This window comes from Desmodus rotundus, chromosome 1 (assembly GCF_022682495.2).
Source record: "Desmodus rotundus isolate HL8 chromosome 1, HLdesRot8A.1, whole genome shotgun sequence".
NCBI classification, from domain to species: domain Eukaryota; kingdom Metazoa; phylum Chordata; class Mammalia; order Chiroptera; family Phyllostomidae; genus Desmodus; species Desmodus rotundus.
In genome coordinates, this window is record NC_071387.1 from 94,731,509 (window position 1) to 94,752,749 (window position 21,241).

The 21,241-nt window shown below is 48.2% G+C and overlaps 1 protein-coding gene and 1 long non-coding RNA gene across 6 annotated transcripts in view; one reads left to right on the plus strand and one right to left on the minus strand.

Annotated features, from left to right (window-relative positions):
• Positions 1-13,008: 13,008 nt before the first annotated feature.
• On the minus strand, positions 13,009-17,125 carry LOC123479737 (uncharacterized). Its single transcript, XR_006655460.3, has 3 exons — positions 16,527-17,125; positions 16,064-16,165; positions 13,009-14,808 (listed from the first exon to the last, which is right to left on the minus strand). It is a non-coding gene; the product is annotated as an uncharacterized lncRNA (long non-coding RNA).
• An 89-nt stretch (positions 17,126-17,214) lies between these two features.
• Positions 17,215-21,241, plus strand: part of LOC112304724 (interleukin-4 receptor subunit alpha) — a 44,213-nt gene continuing 40,186 nt past the window's right edge. For 2 of the 5 annotated variants that reach the window (XM_053926329.2, XM_053926322.2), the window contains exon 1: positions 17,226-17,370. The gene's annotated coding sequence lies outside the window, so the exon portion shown is untranslated. Of the gene's footprint in view, positions 17,371-21,241 lie in introns of all 5 variants that reach the window. The other 3 variants (XM_053926316.1, XM_053926317.2, XM_053926319.2) reach the window with 3 other exon arrangements.

The following is a 21,241-nucleotide window of genomic DNA, read 5'->3' on the forward strand; positions in this document are numbered from 1 at the left end:
CACCTGCTTTTCCAAGGGTAATCTGTGGACCAGCAGCATCAGGTGAGTCTGAAGCCCTGCCCTGAACTCCTGCAGCAGAATCTGCATTTTAACAAGATCCCCAGGTGAATCATGTGCACTGTCAGTTCAAAAAGCACTGATCTAGAACACACTTAAATTTATTCACATATCCGATGTCCCACGACCATCAAGATTATTCCAACAAAGACATTGTCTCTCTCTCTCTCTCCTTCACTGGGAGCAGGTTGTAAATCATTTTCACTTTACAGGTATTTCTTTTAAAATGGACAAAAGTGGAGGATTCCTTCTCTATGGCTCTTCTTCACTGGTCCATCAGATTCCTGTAGCACTTTTTTTTACTGATTTGAAATTTATTAATTTCTTCAGGAACAATAGGTAAATACTTCCAAGTTGCTGCTGCTTCATTTATCTACAATGCGATGTTAAATGTCAGGAATGGCAGTGGGGTGGGACAAGAAGAGGAAAAACTTAACACCCTACATGTAGTGTCTGTCAGGAGTTAAAATGAGTTAAGAGCTCATTGAATTTTGCTATTGTTTAGATGTTTCAAAAGTATTTTACCTTTGGCATTTAAGAAAATTCTTGAAGTTATGACAACTGGTTATAATATGATTGAAAATAAATATATGCCACCATCAATCATAAAACAAAGGTGCAATCATATTTTAGGATCTCTTAATTAATGCTCAGTTGAAAATTGATGTGGAAACCAAGGTTGAACAGAAATCTAGTTGACTCATCAAATTTTTCATTTTCATTCCTTTTTGCATTCATCCCAATAAATAATTATCAAGAGTCTTATCATGTGATAGGATGCAAAGATAAACCTTAATAGTCCCAATAGTCAGGTTTCTCTCAGCTGCTAATGAAAAATAAGAGAGACACACGTTAGTCAGTGCAATAAGAAGAAATGGCTAAGTGCTGTTAGAGTTGATCAGTTAAGCAATTTTAGGTGTAAGAAACTAACGCTGGGTAATTTAAGCAAAAAAAAAAGTTAAAATGTTTATTGAAAGAGTATTGAGTATGTGTTATTCAGGACAGGACAGGTTACAGTGCTGTAATAAACATCCCCAAATCGTTATTTCTAGGTCATGCTACATACATATCACAGGTGGGTCTGCAGAGGCTCCGCTCTGCACTCACTCAGGGACTCAGCCTACGGAGGATCCACGATTTTGCAGCCACATCACCTGAAAACCTGAAACATGAAGCCTCCTTGATGACCATGCAGGGGTCTCTAGAGATTGGAGGTTTGCATGGGGGCTTTTTACTGCCTCAGCCTGAAAATGACATGTGTTATTTCCACTCTAATATTGTCTGTCAGAACTAGTCACATGGTCAACCCTAATTGCAGGTGGCTGGGAAATGGAAGGGGACAAATGGAATAATTGGTGAACATACTATCTCTGTTCCAGGGGGGTTCAGAGAATCGAAGGAGAAGGCAAAGAGTCAGTCTTGCCCTGAACTGGGATCAGAGCAGCATGGGAGACCTGGCCAGCAGGAGCTCCCCTCAGGCTGTCGTCCATTAGCAGTTCTCTGTCACCCATCTCAGGATCTTCCCTGGAGGGAGAGAGCAGCTGATCGACCCAGTCAGGTTTTTTGTCCCACCCAGGACAGAGGTAACTGGACAACATGATGGACAGTTCCACCAAAAAGGGGGAGCAATCATTTATCCAAACAAAACTGGTATGCTGCTACAGGTAGGCAAAAACACAAGCCTCAGAGCTGGGCAGAATACCCAAGCTCTGAGAGTTGACATAATCAAGAGGGTTTTTCAGAAGAGGTGGCATTCAAGAAGAGCCTTGCAGGATGGATAAACTGGGTACGAAGGAAAGCTAGGTGAAGCTGAGAGGGCAACGTAAGAAAGTGTGGATGCAGGAGAGTCCGGTCATCCACAGGAAGGAGAAGAGTAGCCGGCTTTACCTAGGGATGATTTTTAGTTACTGTTTCACCCCGGCTTGCCCTGCTTCTCTTTGCTCCACGTGTTGTCAGCTCAGGGGGCGAGGTGGGTGAGGGCTCCAACTCTGTCACGAGTTTGGGGCCTTGGTTTTCTGGGCTGGCTGAGGCTCTCAGTTCTCCTCATGGCCTCTCCTGTGGTCAGGTTACACTTCCCCACCGCACAGTAGTCTTAGTGCAGATGGATTGCCTACCTGGCGACTGAGGGTTCAAAAAGCAGAACCTTCTAGGTCACTGTGGCCCAGACTGGCCCAGCATCCTGTCCTTTGCATCCTAGGAGTCAAACTGTTTCACAGGCCCAGTGCAGATTTGGTGCAGGGGGAGTTGCTACACATGATTGTGAACCCTGGGAGATGGGGTTCATTCGGGGTCATCTTTGGAGACCAGCTACCATGGAGGACATACTTGCCCTTGGCCTTCCTAGGCTCCATGGGAGGTATGTGGTGAGAGGTGGGTAATGTTGGGGGAAAAATAAGTGGAGAACTAGGTTGTACAGGCCTTAAACGCCAGCTAAAGTGTTTAAACGTCTAAAACATAAACGTTTTATGTACTTTGATGATGTTACTGGGGGTGGAGGAAGTGAGCAGTGGTCTTTCTCTCATGGGTCTCTCTCCAGATTTCCCCTGCGGCCTTCTTGGCTAGAACTGAATCACATCGCCACCCCTGGCTGCAGAGGAGCCGGGGAAAGTGAGACTCTGTTGGGGGCGGTTAGGACTGCTGTTACTGGCCTCAGTCAACCAGGCTCAGTCCCTAGGCAGGGCCGTGCAGCCTGGATGAGGAGGGAGGGAGGAAGGGTACAGTGGGGCTGGGTGGGCTCTATACAGAGGCTGCCACCAGCAGCAGGACGCAGGGAAGGATGTCTCTGTAGTGTGGGGGAGGGGGGGAGGGCCTGGACCATGGCAGAAGCAGCCAGAGTGGGAAAGAGGCCAGATGTGAAAATGAATGTGGATGTGGAGTGGACAGTCCGTGGTGGCTCGTGGCTGTCTTTGTCTCTGTGAGAGCGAAAGGGAAAGAGGAGGAATGACAGACAGAGGGAAGTCAAAGATGACCACATCGTTTCCAATTTGCTTAATTGGATGGCGACACCATTGACTGGAGCTGAGAACACAGAGAGAAGCAGGTTGGAGAACAATGACTGAGGTCTCAGCCTTCGGAGTCTGAGGGGTCTGAGAGGGAGCTGGGGAGATGCCCACAAGGTGCGGTGGTCAAACACTGGACGAAGGAGCACAGGCAGGGCCAGAGGCAGAGACGGGGGCTATTAGCGCAGAGCTGTAGTCAAACCCACGCTGTCAAACGATGTCTCTGCTTGTACAGGGTCCGAAAGCCTGCGCGTCTCCAATGACCCACAGCTTCCTCCTGGGGGGAGGGACTGGGCAGAGGTAGGTCCGGGGGAAATGTCCACAACTAAGTACGCACACAGGCTGAAGCTCTGCATGTGGGCACGCACCTCACGGGAAAATGCGAGGGTACGAATGAGCTGAGTAACAGGGGAGTGCTGGAGAAACAGGGAGGGCCTGGGCAGCGATTCTACTTAGCAGACAGGATGAAAAGTAAGAGAAGAAAGTGCTTAGAGAGTCCCGTAAATCCACGCAGGAGTCGTTCCACAGAGGAGCGGCTGCGGAGGAGGAGGAGACTGGATGAGGGCTAGAAAAGAAGGCCGGTGTGTTCAGGGACGCTGCCAGCACTGACCCTATAAAGTGTGTAAGTGTGGAGATGGCATGCGGCCAGACTCACAGAAACGCCCTGACACCAGGAGAGAACACCGCAGCTAAAGGGAGCACTGGGGCACGGAGAGACGGTACTTCTTAGCTACAGGCAACCAATCACATTCTCAAATGTATTATCCCACCATTCATCACTTTTTAGCTACTTTTTGACCTGCCATAGGACCAACAAGCCAAGTATTAATTTAAGTATTACATGAACCTGCATGAGGTATGCACCAGTTATTCCTGCAACATCCTGCATCACCACAGGACCGGTAGTTGTTGTGGTAAAAATATGTTGTGCATTTGTCTTTCCCACGAAATTTTTTCTAGCCACAAAATTAACCAGAAACAGGAGAAACATAACCCCCTCCCCCCTTTTCTCAGCAACAGAAAAACAGAGTCTCCAATACAAGAGAATGAATAACAGACCAAAACTAAGTTAGAAACACTGGTGAAACCAGGCTAGATAACCTGTAATGATGTATTTGCCAGTAAACAGCAGACTGAATCCAAGGTTGCAATTTAGATTGCGGGATGCCCCATATTAAATGAGCAAGGCTGTGGGATAAGACTAAGCAAAAACAAAGTCCGAGGATTTGTGAGCGATTTCTTTCTCCCTTCCTTTTGCACTTTCTTTCGCCACATGTTCACCCACTTTCCTATGGGCAGACTGCAACACTGCCCATGAGGCCAACACATGTATTAGTGGACATTACCCATCTGTAACCTCAACGAGCTCTGTTGCTAATGTAAGTCTGGATAGGGGAGTGGGGGCTGAAGAATAGGGGGCACTCATCAAAAGTCCACCTACATGGGCCTCAAGAATTCAAGATTTCCATCCTGACACTGCCACTTTCTTTCAAGAGTTACTGAGTATAATTTTCTATTATAGGATATCCAATGAAATATTTTCAGCTGCTGATACTACACAGAATACTCAACTAAAGGTGGCCTTTATAATAAGGACATTTTAGATACAACTTAAAAAAGTGTTCTAAGGTAGAAGGTCCCAGAGTTGGGGCAGCAGCTCAACATTGTAGTAGAGGCCCCTGACCCTTCCCTCTTTCTGCTCTGACATCTTCAGCACGTTGACTTTTATCCTTAGCTCTGCCCCCATGGTCGCGAGATGGCTGCCACAGCTCCAAGCATCACCTCTCTCCATGACAATGTCCAGAGTCTCTTCTATCTTTCTGTCTTTTATCAGAGAAGAAAATCTTTCCCAGAAGACTTTTGCACACTTCCATTCAAGTCCTAAGGCCCAAGATTGGATCACATGCCCATGCCCTCCCTGCAAGCAAGGACGAGGGGGTGAGTGCTTTGCATTGTCAGTCTCTGTAGGGGAAAAAAGGAGTCGGAATGACTGTTGAGTAGCAACCAAACATCCACTGCCGGTAACGATATTGAGAACAAAAAGTAGTGATAGTGGCTTACATTCATTGAGCTATCGGAACAAGGCAGACGGAGTTGTAAGGGAATAGCATGCATTACTCTGGTTCATCCCAACCACACTACTACAAGACAGGTGTTTTGCAGGCAAGGAAGCCGAGGCTCAGAGAGGTTTAAAATTGTGTGCTACCATCACACAGTCAGAAAGCCCACTCTCGACCCTTTGGAGACCCAGGTCAGGGAGACAGTCCTTGACCTCAAAAGACCCACAGTTCCAAGGAAGGCCTGTGGGGGGAATGAATCAGTGCAAAATGGTGAGGTAAGTGCTGTATCGATGTGTAACAAGGTGTGAGCTAGTAAGAAACCGGCTGGCTCAGCATCCCTTGCCCTTCCCCTCAGCAAGGGAGATGGACATTGTTCTTCCAATGAAAACTCCCAGGGGCCTCAGGAGGGGGAGAGCTCCCCAAACTGGGAGGAGGGGTGCAAGCGATTTTGGTTTGTGTGACAATGCAGTGCTGCCTCACGGTACCCAGGGGGGTGACAGGACCCCAGTGGGAATGACTGTGCGATGCTGTGAGAGGAGGCTTCGGCCAGCACTGCCTGGACACTCTGCCCAAGCTGGGAGGGCGCAGCGAGGACACCTACCCGCCTGGGGCCAGCAGAGTGGGACAACAGCTGCTCAGATCAGAGCCCAGAGGGCTCTCCTGAGTGTCTGCACTGCATAGGGCGCCTCTGCCCTCTCTTTCACCCTGGAGGCAGGGAGGGACTCCGGCAACCACTGAGGGTAATTTATTACACTCTGGGGCATTAGACTTAGTTTTATTTGGAACGACAAGTTCCTTTTTTTTTAATTTTTTTAATTTTTTTAATTTTAATTTTGTATTGTTATTCAATTACAGTTGTGTGCCTTCTCTCCCCATCCCTCCACCCCATCCCAGCTGAACCCCCCTCCCTCCCCCACCTCCACCCTCCCCCTTGATTTTGTCCATGTGTCCTTTACAGTAGTTCCTTCCTATGGTGCTTTGTAGATCCAGAGAGAAAGCCAGCCTGGCCTTATAGCTGCATGCACAGACAGGTGGAAATGCAGAAAAAGGAATTGCTGCCTCTGTCACAAGGGAAGAAACCCAGGGAAGCCTGCAAAAATGGGGTGAGGCTTAAGCAGGGTACTGAAGGATGAACAGGAGCTCACCAGGGGGACAAGAGAGGGAAAACTTCTTTGCAAAGGCAAAGAGGTGTGAAAGGCATTGCTGCTCCCCAGAACGATGAGTATTCTGGGTAAACAGCACAGGGGTCAAGAAATGAGGTTGCTAAAGAAGACACTGGGGTTTCATCTTGAGCTCCAAGACCGTGGGTAGGTAAGACCCGTATGCAGAAGGAAGTCTGAACTGCAAGCTTAAAACTGCAAAATGAGTGGGAATAAAAGTTTTCAAACTTGCACTTTTAAGTAGCAGAACATATTCTTATTCATGAACTGCTTTATAAATTGAAATTAACTGTAACTCCAATAAATAAATCAGCTATAATAAGGATAAATTTTTTCCTGCCCATAATTGTCTTGGGTGCAGGAAACATGATTTTGCTAATAAATTAAATTAAACCTGACCTTGTGTGCCCAGAGACAAGACTCGTGATAAGCTGATCACTGTCACTCTGTCTAGACCTTCCCCCATCCAGAGTCCAGTGAAAATCCAGGGTCTGATCCAGTCCAGTTGGTGTGGGAGGGCCTGTGGGTTTAGACTACATGGCTGACTTCCAGCCTGTGGACTGCCCTCTGCTGTCACCCCGAGGACACAGGTCCTTTTCCTGGTCCAGCTTCCCTGGGGACACCAGGCAGCCATTTCCCTCTGAGCAGGGCACAGGCCCCAGCTACTCCGCAGGACCTCCAACTGGCCCTGGCCTCAGAGCAGGGAATCAGCCCGGCCCAGCCCAGCCCACCTCTGGGGCCCCAATCTCCCCCAGGCCTTCTCAGGTTAAAGTTCGAGTGTCTGAGCCTGGTCTGAGGCAGTGCTTCTCAGACTGAAGGGTATGGCCCATCAATAGCTTATAAAATCAATTTAGTGGGTCCTGACTATAATGACATAGGTTTTATATATTTTTTTTTACTTTTTTTTTAACTTTTATTTTATTGTTGTTCAAGTACAGTTGTCTCCATTTTCCCTCCACCACTCCCCTCCACCCCTGCCATCCCCACCTCCCACCCCTGATCCCGCCCCCTTCGGTTTTGTCCCTGTGTCCTTTATACAAGTTCCTGAAACCCTTCTCCCTTTCCTCCCCATTATCCCCTCCCCCTCCCCTCTGGTTACTGTCAGTTTGTTCTTAATTCCATGTCTCTGGTTATATTTTGCTTGCTTGTTTGTTTTGTTGATTAGGTTCGACTTCTAGGTGAGATCATAGTATTTAGGATTTGAAGGGTAAAATGACTCCCTAATTTTATCTAATTATTTGTTTGTTTGTTTTGGTCATGCTTACATTTATTTATTTTCATCAACTACCTAACATCTCTTTAATGTTTTTTGCCAAACATCTGATGATGAGTACTTTCAAACATATCAAAAAGTTGAAAGAATTAAACAGTGAATACCCATAGCCCCATCATCTAGATTCAATCGTTAATTTATAATTTTTAATTTTTTAGATTAAGGTATAATTTACATACGGTGAGGCTCACCCATTTCGGTGTACAGTTCTCTGAGTTCTGGACACAGTCGAGTGGCCACCCCCGCAGCATGATGCAGAAGAGTTCCTTCAATCTGGAAGATTCTCCCCTGCCCCTTGGCAGTGTCCCCTCCTTCCCCAGGCCCCTGGCCACCACTGGTCAATTTTCTGTCCCTATCCTTCGTCAGAGAACAGAGTCATACAGTGTGGAGCTCTTTGAGTCCGGCTTCTTTCGTGGAGCACAGCGCATCGGAGAGTCTTCCGTGGTGGTGAGTATAGCGGAAGATTTTGTTAATCACCACACAGTATTCCATCGTATGGATGTGCTGTTGGTCCATTCACCAGCCGAGGGGCCTCTGGTTGTTTTCATTATTTGGCAATAATTACTAAGTTGCATAACAAGTCACATAAACATTTGCAGATAGGTTTTTGTGTGAATTACGTTTTCACTTCTTTAGGGTAAATACCTAGGAAAGTGGGTTGTGTGATTAAAACATGTTTTATATGTTTATAAGGAACTGCCAAACTATTTTCCAAATGACTGTGCCATTTCCCATTCCCAGCAGCAGTTACGAGGATTCCAGTGATTTCAGTCCTCACCATCAGCTGGTGGTATCTACACATTTAAAAATGTGAGCCCTTCCAATATGTGGGTCGAGGTCTCTCATGCGGTTTTATTTTGCAGTTCCCTGACGACTGATGGTGTTGGGTGTCTTTTCCTGTGCTTACTTGCTATATATCTGTACTTATTGGTGAAATGTTGTTTCAAGTCTTTTGCCCATTTTAAAAAATTGAGTTGTTTTCTTACAGAGTTTTGAGAGTTCTTTACATTTTATGGATATAAGACCTTTATCAGACATATAATTTGCAAATATTTTTTCAGTTTGTGGCTTGTCTGTTAAATTCCTTAGCAGTGCCTTTCAAAGGGTAGTAGCACTTGATTTTGCTGAAGTGCATTTACCCATTTTTCATTTGTATTCATGTAAATGTTTTAAAACAGATGTATTAGATATAAACGGTAAAATTCATCCATTTAAAGTGTACAATTCAATTTTTTTGGTATATTCACAGATTTGTGCGACCTTCGCCACAACCAATTTCAGAACATCTTCGTCACCCAGGAAGAAACCCTGCGGCCCTCAACCACCAAATGCCCTTCCTGTCCTGTCTTCAGCCTGGACAGCGCTGACCTGCTTTCTGTCTCCACAGATTTGCCTGTTGTGGGCATTTCACTAAAACAGGGTCACACAGCATGTGATCCTTTGTGAGCAGCTTCTTGCACACAGCACGATGCTTTCAAGGTTCATCCACATTGTAGCATGAGTCAGTGGCTTCTGATAAGAGCCATCCTAGTGGGTATAAAGTGATATCTCATTGTGGTTTTGATTTTCATTTCCCTGACGATGCTGAGCATCTTCTCATGTGTTTCTCGGCCACTTGCATATGTGTTTTTTGAGAACTGTTTATTCAGATCCTTGCCCATTTTTAAATTGGGTTGTTTGTTTTGTTACTAATTAATTGTGACTGGTGTAAAATTCCCTTCTATCCTGTGGATTGTCTTTTCACTTTCTTGATGGTGTCCTTTGAAGCACAAAAGCTGTTAAGTTTGATGTTGTCAAGTTCATCTATTTTTTCTTTTCTTGCTTGTGCTTTTGTGTCCTAGCTAAGAAACCATTGCCTAACCCAAATTCATGAAGATTTACATCTATGGTTTCTTTGAAGAGTGTTATAGCTTAGCTCTTACATTTAGGTCCTTGGTCCATTTTGAGTTAATTTTTGTATGTGATGTGAGATAATGATCCAGCTTCATTCTTTTGCATGTGGATATACAGTTATCCTGGCACCATTTATTGAAAAGGCTGATCTTTCCTCATTGAATTGTCTTGACATGTTTTAACATTTTATTATGTTTGTTTTAAAACTTAGCTGTCAACCTTCCCATTCCTCTATCCACCCACCAATCTATCTTATTTTTTGATGCCTTTCAAAAAGTGAGTTGTAGATAATGGAGTACTTCCTCCTAACACTTCAGCATGCATATCGGCAACTACAGTTCAACCTTTTTCCATAGTTTGAAGGTAAAATTTACATAAACAAAATGCACTAATCTTAAGTGTTCCATCTGATGAGTTTTGGCAAATGAATTAACCTGTGCAATGCAAATCCCTTATCAAGATATTGAACATCAACACCACCCTAGAATGTTCCCTCAGATGCACTTATTTTTATATATTTATTTTTAACAAGTGCATGTGCCCATGTAACCACCACCCCAATCAAGATATAGAACATTTTCATCTCCTAAGGAAGTTCTATTTCACTTCTTTGCAGTTAACCTTGCCCCACCCACCTGCACCCCAAGCAGCCACTGATCTTGTTCCTACCACTATAGCTTAGTTTTGCTATTACCAAATTTGACATAAATGAAATTATATGATGTGTACTGTTTTGTGACCAGCTTATTTTGCCCTGACCAACATTTTAAAAACAAAATAGGGCAGACTAGAAAATATCGGAATGAATGGCACGTTGCAGGGTGAATTACTGCTTTCTTCAACTGTGTGTGTCTTGTTACTCTCCCCACCCCACAGCATCCTTGATCTCACATCAGTTACCCCAGTGACTGGTCTCTGCTTCATACATTTGCAAGTTCTGTTCCTTCCCTTGGGTCACTCCCCACTTCAAACTGATCTCACTCACTCTCCAGCTGGAGATCTCCTACTTATCTATCAGACGCTCTCTTGGTTGGCCTTCTCTCTAGAAAATTTCTCTCTATTCCTATCCTTCCCTTTTAGAACTGGTATCATGTTGTACCTAACTACTTGGTCAGCCTTCCCTCCAGCTGACTACAGCTCCTTGGGGACAGAGACCATGTTGTACTCACCTTTGCAGTCCTGAGCTTCTAAGATGTCATGACACACAATAGGCATCAATAGACATTCACTGAATGAATGCATGAATGAATGAACCCCAGGGTTCTGGGTGACAGCGTTTTAAATAAACCAGCCTTGTTTTCCCACGGCCCCATTCCTGCTTATTTTATTGTCCTGTATGTCTCTAATTTTTAACCATCATGTTTTACTACCTCCTATAATTGTCTTTTGACTTTCTTCTCTCCATGCCCAATATTAGGCCTTTTGTAATTGTTGCTTCCTCCTGGACAAGCTAAGGCAAACAACTCTCATGAGGATGACATCATAGCCTTATCTTTGGGCCTTTGGGCCAGGATCCTCCCCAGTCTTGCCAAAGTGATATCAATTCTGTGACTGTGGCTATGGGAGGAGGTGTGTAAGGTGTGTGTGCACATGTGCCTGGAGACATGCTCACCAAAATGTCACAATGGGCACCTCTGAGATTTCAGATGATTTTCACTTAACTTTTTATACTTTTCTGTGTGGCTTTAACTTTCTAACTGAGAACTGCCTCCATTCCCTACAGCTCTGACAATGCTTCAGCAGCCCTCTGTTACCTGCAACAGTAAGCATTTACTGCTCACACCCAGTGTTTGGCCAGGCGACTGCTAACCTTGGCTGAGCTCTTCATGTGTGGGCATAGACTGGCTGATCTAGACTGGCCTTGGCTGGGACAGTGGAAGTAACTCCATGCCACATTATTTCTTATCCTATGGGTGAACCCAGCCTGGAGACATCCTCATGACAATGGCATAAATGCAAATAAGTCCAATCATGGAAGTGAATTTCAAGTTTCTGCCCCATCACATCTGCTAATGTTTCATTGGCCAAAACAAGTCATGTAGCTGAGCCTGAACTCCAAGTGAGAGATACTTATAAGTTAGAAGGCAAGGAGTGTGGGTACAGGGAGGTGTAAAGAATTGGGACCATCAATATAATCTCCTACAAACCTATTCTACCTTTATACTCAGAAAAAGCAATAAAGCTGGTGTCAGGCAACATGGCTGCCAGAGCTGCAGCCCTACATCCTCCAGCTGGTACAGATGAGAGACACCAGTGGAAAGGGGAGGTGACTGTTTCAGCTGCCCCCCTCAAAATCTCAAAGCATCTTATTAGCTCTGATGGATCACATGCCTATCTCTGACCAAATCACAAAGGCTAAGGGACCACAGTGTTCTGATTGGCCACTCCTGAGTCAACTGCCCACTTTTGGAGTTGGAGTGGAGTCAATTCTACCTAATTTATTTTGACTGAGAGCTAGGGAGGGTGGTTCTTCAGAGGAATATCAAAGATGCTACAGGAGGGGGCGACTTAGATTAGACAGCCCCAGAAGTTCCTGAGACAAGGACTGGAGTGCACTTCACTTACATGGGAGATGATTCCAGAACACACTGTGAGAGAAAGTGGGGAAGTGAAAGGAGGAGGGAAAGAAGACAGTGGAGCCCTGGCCAGTGTGACTCAGTTGGTTGGAGTGTCGTCCCATAGACCAAAAGGTCGTGGGTTCAATTCCCAGTCAGGACACATACCTAGGTTGCAGGTTAGGTCCCTGGTCAGGGCATAAGAGGCAAGTGATCAATGTTTCTCTTTCACATCGATGTTTTTCTCTCTGTCTCTCGCCTTTCTTTCCCCTCTCTCTTAAATCAATAGACAAGTCCTCTGGTGAGGATTAAAAATTTTTAAAAGCCAGTGGAGGTGCATTCATGAGCTGAAGGACTGGGACTTGATTTCTCTGGGACTTCTGGGAGACTGCTAAACATGTCTCAGAGTTATTCCCCCGCATTCCCTGAGAAGTGAGGAAACTGGGACATTTATCCTCCAATTCCAATCATCATTGCTGAGGCCTGCTTTTGTAGGCATTAACTCTCCATATACCCTCTGCTCAGGTGAAGCTGGCTCTGTGGCCAGAGAATGCCCTTGGGCAGAGTTGCAGGTGTTGGCAGTGACTGGTAAGTTGGGACTGGTAGTTGTGAGGGGATATGGGTGGGGTATCGACAACATCTACACTACAGTGGGAAAAATAGGTCGCAACGCCAACCAGTTGTTAGGATATTGGCTCTGGGTCCTTCTCTCAAGGAAAGGAAGGCCATAGGTGTAGCCTCTGGACAGAATCCCAGAGAGGAAGTATAGCAGAGTGGGTAAGGGCACAGGCTGTGGTATAGGGCAGATATTGGGCGTGGTCCAGTGTTCTTGCATGTTAGCAGTGAGACCTTGGGCAAGTTACTTAACTTCCCTGACCCTCAATTGCCTCATTTATAAAATGGGAACATACAAGGTTGTTTGAAGATTAAATGAGACAACTGAGCACATGGTAATCAAAGATCTAAATAAATGGAAAGATATTTTCTTTATGAATAAATTCTCTTTTATGAATAAAGTCAATATTGTTAGGATGACAATTTTTCCCAACTTGATCTAGAGATGCAACACATCCCAATAAAATCCCAGCAACTTATTTTGTGAATATTGACAAACTGATTCTAAAGTTTCTATGGAAAGGCAAAAGACCCAAAATAGCCATCACAATACTGATGAAGAAGAACAAAGTCAAGGGACTAGCATTACCCAACTTGAAGACTTATAAAGCTACAATAATCAACACAGTATGGTATCGGTGAAAGAACAGACACCAAGTTAATGGAGCAGAATAAAAGCCCAGAAAAAGACCCACACAAATACAGTCGACTGATCATTGACAAAGAAGCAAAGGCTGCCCCAGCTGGTGTGGCTCAGTGGATTGAGCACAGACCTGCAGACTGAAAGGCTGCTAGTTCTATTCCCAGTCAGGGCACATGCCTGGGTTGCAGGCCAGGTCCCCAGTGGGGGGCATGCAAAAGGCAACCACACACTGATGTTTCTCTCCCTCTCTTTCCCCTCCTTTTCCCTCTCTAAAAATAAATAAAATCTTTAAAAAGAGGCTATACTATACTGTCTGATTTCAACTATGACATTCTGGAAAAGGCCAAACTCCAGGGACAGTAAAAAGTCAGTGGCATCCAAAGTTTAGGGGGAGGAGGATGAGTGGGTGACGGCTTTCGGAGGTCAGACTGTTCTTTACCTTGCTATATTGGTGGGCACAAGCCGTTGTCGAGACCCACAGCACTGGACTAGAGAAAGAGCGAACCTTAGTGTGAACTCCGGACTTAAGGTAACAATAATGCTTAAATGTCGGCTCAGTAATTGCAGCAAATGTGCCAATACCACGTTAATGCAAGGTGTTCATAACAAGGGAAATTGTGTGCAGGGGAGGGGATTTATGGGTGCTCTCTGTACTATCAATTTTTCTGTAATTCCACAATTATAAAATTTTAAAATTCACTTTTATTAATTTTTAAAAAACAAGTGAGTGTGTTGTGTCATAACATGAGCTGAGCTCGTATTGAGGCCCATCCTCGGGAAGGCCCTGGATTGAGGGCCGGAGGTTTTATTATTTGGGGGCTCCAGGCCCCTCTCCAAGGCCTGACGCAGAGCAGCCCCTGATACAGTTTGGACAGCTTAGGCCGGGACCGCGTGTGAGACAGCAACCTTCACATTTGTTCTCTCTCTTGGGCCTCGGGACGATGCCCTGTTTTCTTTACCTCTTAGTTTTCACATAATTTCAGACTCACAGAAAAGTTGCAAGAAAAGTACAAAGACTTCCCCTATCCCCTTCCCCCAGATTTCCCAAATGTCTTGGCACCAGACCCCACCTGCTGTGTCCTTTCCTGTCTTCAGTCTCCGCCCCTCTTCACAACCCGGCAAACAGGCCAAGGGGCAGGCTCTGCTCAGGCTTCTTTTTCTCCTTGTCCTCTGACAAGAACGATGGTGAACACGGAGTGAGCGCCTCACGGGCGCCAGGCGTTGTCCCAGGCCCTTCTCAGTATTTCATCCCTCCGCCCGCACACAGCCCTCTGAGGTGCAGTCCAGCATCGCCCCACTTTGCTGGCGTGGAAGCTGAGGCACAGGGACTGATCTGCTTTGCCCAAAATCCCACATTCAGCAAGTAGCGGAGTTAGCGTTCAGGCGCAGGCGGCCTGGTGGCAAGTGAGGGAAGATGGAAGAATGACTTAAAGATGAAGAACACAGGGTGGGAGCCCAGTTTGGGACCAGTCAGCCCAGGCCCCATGTTCCCAAACTGAGACTTCTGCTGTCATGTCCAGATGAGACTGGGCACAAACTCGGAGGCACCAGGGCTGGAGGAAAGAAGGTTTTTTCTTTACAAAGGGAAACCCATGGTGTTCATTCCACACTGCCTGGGCTCAAATACTGCCTGTATGGGTGTGCAAGTAATGAATATGAGTGTGACTGTGGGTGTGTGAGGGAGTGCAAATGTGAAAGGGAGTGGTGTGTGTGAGTGTATAAGTTTGAGTCTGTGTGTGTGAATGTGTGTGTGTGTGAACATGAGGGGGTATGTGGATAAGTCTGACTGGCTATGAATGTGTGTGGCACATAGGGACTGAGTGTGGTGAACATGAACATAGGGTGAATATGAGTGTGAATATGTGTCAATAGATGAGGAGTGCAAGAGTGTGTATATATGAGTACATGGGTGTGAAGTGTGAGTGTGAAGTGTGAAGGTGTTTGGGCAGGTGGTCTGTGGATGTGAGTGAGTGTATATGTGGGTGAGTATGAGTGTGTGCGAGCTTTTCTAGGCAGGGTCAAACCCTTCTCAGTGAAGCAGCCCACTGGAGCTGCCTGGGTGTGTTTTGTAAAATTCATGTCCAATGTGAATGTGGAATTCCTACCTGACCTGTGCAATTCACACCTTGTCCAGCCAGTTCCTACTCCCTCTGGAAGCCCAAGCTCCCAGGTCCTTCCTAATCCCTCTCCTCTCCCCTCCACTAACCTTAACCCTAACCCTAACCTCATCACAGAGCTCATTACACTCAATTGCTTGTGTCTGTTTACTTGTCAGGGCCCCACCCACACCCCCAGGGCTAGGAAAGTGGGCCAGCATCTATTTCTCATTCTCTCCAGCACCCTACCCTGCTCAGGACCTGGCACATGGGGGTGTCAATAAATAGATGTTGAATAATGCTGTTTTTCCAGTGTCACCCCACCCACCATGGCTCACCTCCAGGTGTTCATTCTTTTAGTCCTCTCCACCTGAACATCTATCCCTTTTTCCCTCCCTTTTCTCCACTGACCCTTGGAGGCATCCATCAGAGGCCACCTCCTCCAGAAAGCTACCTCTGACTATTCTGGGTGACTGAGTCCACTATACTGTCATGTACTTGAGGGTCAGTGGCTGTCTTGCCCACTTGGTTGTAAGGTCTCAGAGGGCAGGACCCATGTCTGTTCCATATTTTCATATCTGCATCCTCAGCACCTGTCACAGGTTAGGCACACAGTAACACCAAGAAAGAATGAGTGTGTGAAGAATAATGAAAGAAAACTGAAGTACTGTCCCTCCCTGCCCCTGTCACCCTGAAGCCGACCCTCACTCACCAGAGGCTTCGCTGGTTGCTTGGCTCACCCTCCACCACAGCAAGCCCACTGGGCTGCCCTCGGCTCCAAGGGGTTTGCTTCCACTCTCAGACCAGGAGCTCCCTGAGGGCAAGGTAGGATCAGAATTCTCTCTGGGTCCCCAGCACTGCCGAGCCTGAGCCTGCACCTTTTCTACCTCACCTCTCTCTGCTCTCCCCTCCTGAAGGTTCTCCAGCCAACTTGGCCTTCAGGCACTTCCTGCAACATGCTAAATTGGTTCCCACCCCAGGGCCTTTGCACTTGCTGTTCTCTCTCCCTAAACTAGTCTCCCCATATCTTCTTCAGGCTCTCAACTCAATGTGTCCTCTTCCAGGATACGTTCTAACCACCAGACCCACTGGCCTAATAGGTCCCCCATTTTTTTACTTTGTTCTTGGGACCTCTTGTTACCTGGAATTCTTTGTCCATTTGGTGTTTTTCCTACCTTCTGGATGCATCGGAGCTTTTATGGTGTCCAGTGGTTAGTGATCCATGGAGCCTGGGTTCGAATGCCACATCTGCTGCGTGACTCTGTGCCTGCATTTCCCCACCTATAAAATGGGTGGTAGTCATAGAGTTCCCTCATAGGGAGTTGTGAGCATTACATGAGTTAATACAGCCCCTCAGCACAGGGCCTGTCAGGTTGTACTAGCTGGTGATTGAAGGGTTGTTTTACTATCTAACTTTTTCTGGAGCCTAACACGCATATACCAGGCGCTGAGCAACCATTTGTGGGACGAAGGAACACACATTGGCACTTAGCAGTTGTTAGGCTGCTGGGGAGGGAGGAAGAATTAAGTTGCCCACCCCCTCAGCCCCAAACGCACTGCTGCCCACTCCGCAGCGTAAATTGGGGGCCTGGGCAGGAAGGGTGGCGGGAGGGGCGCAGGGGCCGGTTAGAGCGAATGGGGCCTCTTCGGGAGATGGGCTTTTATTCTGACAGCACCGAGGAACTACTGCGGGTTCTCCGCGGGCCGCGACCTCCGGCTTCCGCGGCGGAGATGGCGAGCTGGGGTCTCCCCCAGGAAAAGTCAGCTGCGGGACCTTGAGAGGGCGGAGGAACAGCGACCCGGATGCAAGTCCATGCGCCCTCGGTGGGCGGGGCGCCGCATGCAAATTTGGGGGCGGGCACAGGAAGGAGAGCTGGCCGAGTCCCTCACCCCGGAAAGTCCCTCGCAGCGACACCGGCTGGACCGTCCCCGGGTCCCCACTTCTCGCTCGGGCGCCGGCTGTGGAATGGACTGGAGTGCGCAGATGGGATGCGGGGCCCGCGCGGGGCAGAGGTGAAGGTTCGTTCGCGCGGGGTGGAGGCGGGGCCAGGCGCTGTGACCAGAAGCACGTAGCGGATGTCCGAGTAGTGCTGGGCCGCCGGCGGGGCCTGGCGCGGTGACCTGGGAGTTGGGTAGCGGCCGGCTCCTTGCACGGCGCCAAGGGCAGCCGCGGCGCGGAGCTGGGAAGGAAGGCTGGCCTCCAGGTGCTCAGAAGCCCGGTTCCCTCAAACTCGTGCTGTCTGGGACATCAGTGGGGACGGCTTCCCGGGGACTTTAGGATGTGGAAAGCGTGGGGCGATACAGGTCTTGGGCTACGCAAGCTCCTTCTCTGGGTGTTGGTGAAGATTGTGGGCAGAGAAAGGATGGGACAGTTCTGAAACTGTACGAGTGATTAAGAGGTCAAAAAATCTGAGGAAATAAGGTCCTTCTTACCTTTGGCTTCCTTATTTGAATATTGTTGGACCGACCAAATATACTAGGGATAATTTTCTGGGGCTTATTTTGTGCAGTCTCTGTTCTGAACACTGAAAGTATTTTGAATTAAATCTCAAAATAACCTGTCTGGTTGGTGCTGTTGTATGGCCATTTTTCAGATGAGGATGCCTTGGCACAGGCAGCTTAAATAACGTGCCCAAGGTGAGGCCCACCTGGAAAGTGTGGATCAGGATGGCAACTCAGGCACTGTGCAGCCAGAGCCTGCTGCCCTCCACCTGTCAACAATATTTGTCAAACTACCCCATAAACAGATTCTCCGGGAGATTTGATTAAACTGCATATTCCCAGGTCCCCTTCCGTGATATTCACCTTCAATAAATCAAGGAATCTAGATTCAAAAACCAAAACCAAAATCTGTATTTCCTATAATCAGGAGAGACTGGCAACCAGCAAGCTGGTGGCTGATGCTAGGGTTCCCAGGTTGCCCCCAGGCCGGCACTAATCCTGCTTGAGTTCTAGTCGCTGCCTGTCCCCAGTCCTCTGTGAGCTGTGACTCCCTGCAGCTACTCCCCTGTGGGTGGTGTCTTAGGAGCTGGAGCATTTGCTGGGACACCAGTACCTTTATTAAAATTCTAAAGTCTGTTGGGGAAACCGAAGGCTCTGGTGTTCGTTTGGCCAGGGTGTCCCACATAGTCGGGGATTCCAGAGTCCTGCAAAGGCCCCTGTACTCAGCGAGTCCAACCTGGTTACAGAGGAGGGTGCTGATGTGGACTGGGAGGGGACCAGCCCAGCCATTCCCTCACTCACTAGCACGCACAGGGCTCCTCCCGGGCACGGCTCCAGTGCTGTTCAGGGCACTGGTGTTTGTCCTGAAGGAGTTCTTCCTCTGGAAGAGGGGAGCGCCGTAGGGGTGGTCAGCTCTTCACGGGGCAGTGAGACAGCTTCACCGAGCAGGGACCCTTGACCTAGCCTTGGAAGAGGAGCAGAGGAGCTCGGCAGGGGAGAATGGGGGGAAAGCGATGCTGAGCAGTGGGAGCAGCATGGATGGACAAAGGCTGGGAAGTGTGAAAGGCACGGCTAGGGAGTGAGGAGAAGCCAGAGAGGGATGGAAAAGTGGGCCTGGTGATGCTGTAGACACAGGGGGGTCCAGCCCGCGGCCCAGGATGGCTATGAATGCGGTCCGACACAGAATCGTACATTTACTTAAAACCTTTTTGTGCTCATCAGTTTTCACTAGTGCTTGTGTATTTAATGTGTGGTCCCAGACAACTCTTCTTCCAGTGTGGCCCAGAGACGACAAAAGGTCGGACACCCCTGGGGGGTCTCGAACGCCCTGCTGTGGAGTAGGCCAGTGTGCTCTACCTCTGCCTGAGCTCTAAGAGTCTCAGTGCATATTCTTGGGCCCCACCCAGGCCTTCGGAGTGGAATCTGGAGGGAGGCCATGGGAAGGCAGCAGGGGGAAAAACACTGGTGAGTCGCCCTGGTTACAACACACCATTTACCAGCAGATCTGGGATGACCTGAGAATTTCCGCAGTCGGGGCAGTGACTCGGTGCTGAGGAGTTTGTGCAGCCGCGGCCCAGGACTGCAGAAAGCCCAGGCAGGGCTGCGGAGGCTGTCCCTTAAGGCATGCAGTTTCCTGATGCCCAGATTTAGAAAGGACTGAGATGAGGGGTCAGAGAGGTGAGAATAGAACCTTTCCTGGACCCTTTCTCTCCTTACCCTCTGCGCCCCCCCACCCCCCGTCCCAGGATGGAGGAGAGAGTTTGGGATCAAATAGCTCACTGCCCTCAATTGCTTTCCATGCACCTGGGAGAGGCCAGGGACCAAAGAGCCCTCGGTGCTTAATTTCCGCATGTTTGTAGAATTGGGCTTCCATGAGGGCTAACGGCATCATGTTTTGTAAAGACACTTAACACAATTTGCAGCACACTGTACGTCCGCAATAAACGTTCATGTCTACTGTCCTCTGTCAAGCAGTGTAGCCTGGAGGTGAAGAGCAGAGGCTCCGGAGCCATATTGCCCAGGCTCGGAGACTGGCTGTGCTACTTACTAGGTAGCTGACTTCTCAGGACCTCAGTTTCCACATTTGTGAAATTACAGTGACTACTTCATACCATTGTGGGGTTGATGAAATGAATTAATAAGTGTCAGGCGTCCAGAATAGTGCCTGGTACAGAGTAAGCACTATGTATTTGTTCAATAAACGAACCCCATTAAAGGGGGTTACTCTACCCATTTTGCAGGTGAGGAAACCGAGACTCAGATGTGTGTGGTGGCTTTGCCTAAGGTCCCATGTCTAGGAGTGAGAGAAGGAGGGATTTGGACCTGCTTTTCTCCCCAGCCTGTGTTTTTTCCCATGTTCCAGTTTGCTGGGGTGACCAAGAGGGACAGCCTTCCCAGCGTTGCTTGTGGCCGGCACGGTGGAGACACGCCTGGTCACACTTGGCCAGACTTCCCTTGGCTGGTCTAGAAGAGAGGCCAGCAGCTTGCCCGGATGTTGTCTGAACTTGAGCTTGCAAGAGTGTGGAGGGCAGAACCCAGCACTGGCTGGAGGGTCCTGCAGGAGCCGGCACCAGATGGGCCCTATTCCCGTTGTTTTGTTGTGTGTTTTCCAGCAAGTCACTCTGCTTCTCTGAGCGAGAGGCCCAGGGAAGGGCAGAGGCCTGAAGATAGGGGCCCAGGTTCCAGTGTGAGCTTGCTTCTTCCTACCTGTGATCTGGAGAGGCTGCTTACCCTTTCTGAGCCTCAGTTTGCTTGTCAGTAAAATGGGTATTTGGGGGTGTTCCTGAAATAATTTTTATAGGCACCTTGCCTGTGGCTCAGTGATTGCTATTTCTCTCCCCATTTAGGACAGAGTTGCTTCTCCATAGCCAGCACCTGGCTTCCTTATTCATTTCTTCTCCACACGTTTACTGAGCACTTACGTGTGCCAGGCACTGTGCCAGGGCCACTGACAGGGCACTGGACAGAGTCCTGCCCTCCCGGAGTTTCAGTTCTAGTTGAGAAGACAGGCAATACACCGACAAGTGTATACCCACAGATCTACACCCCTTAGCTATAACTCCGAAACCCGTGAGCTCGGAAAGCTGAAAGGTTTTCACGACTCAGTTGGGAGCACGACCTGACGAGAACTAAGCACAAGGCTCTTTGGGGTCTTCACTTCTCCCCCTGAGTGTGAGCACACATCTGCCCTGCAGAGAGATGCCTGAGATGGGCCGCGGGGTGCTCTGCTCACGTGGGGGCGGGGTGCTTCCGTCGGCTGGTGTTTTACACAGGATGCCCTTCCTATAGTCTGAGGGGTTCTGGACTCCGGAACTCGCCTGGCCCCCAGAGTTCACACGAGGGAGTGGGGACCTGCCATGTCCTGTCAGGAAGTGACAGTGCTAGGAGGAAGAGTGAAGCAGGGTGGAGGCGGGGCCCGGGGCCTCTCTGAGGGGGAGCGTTGGAAAGA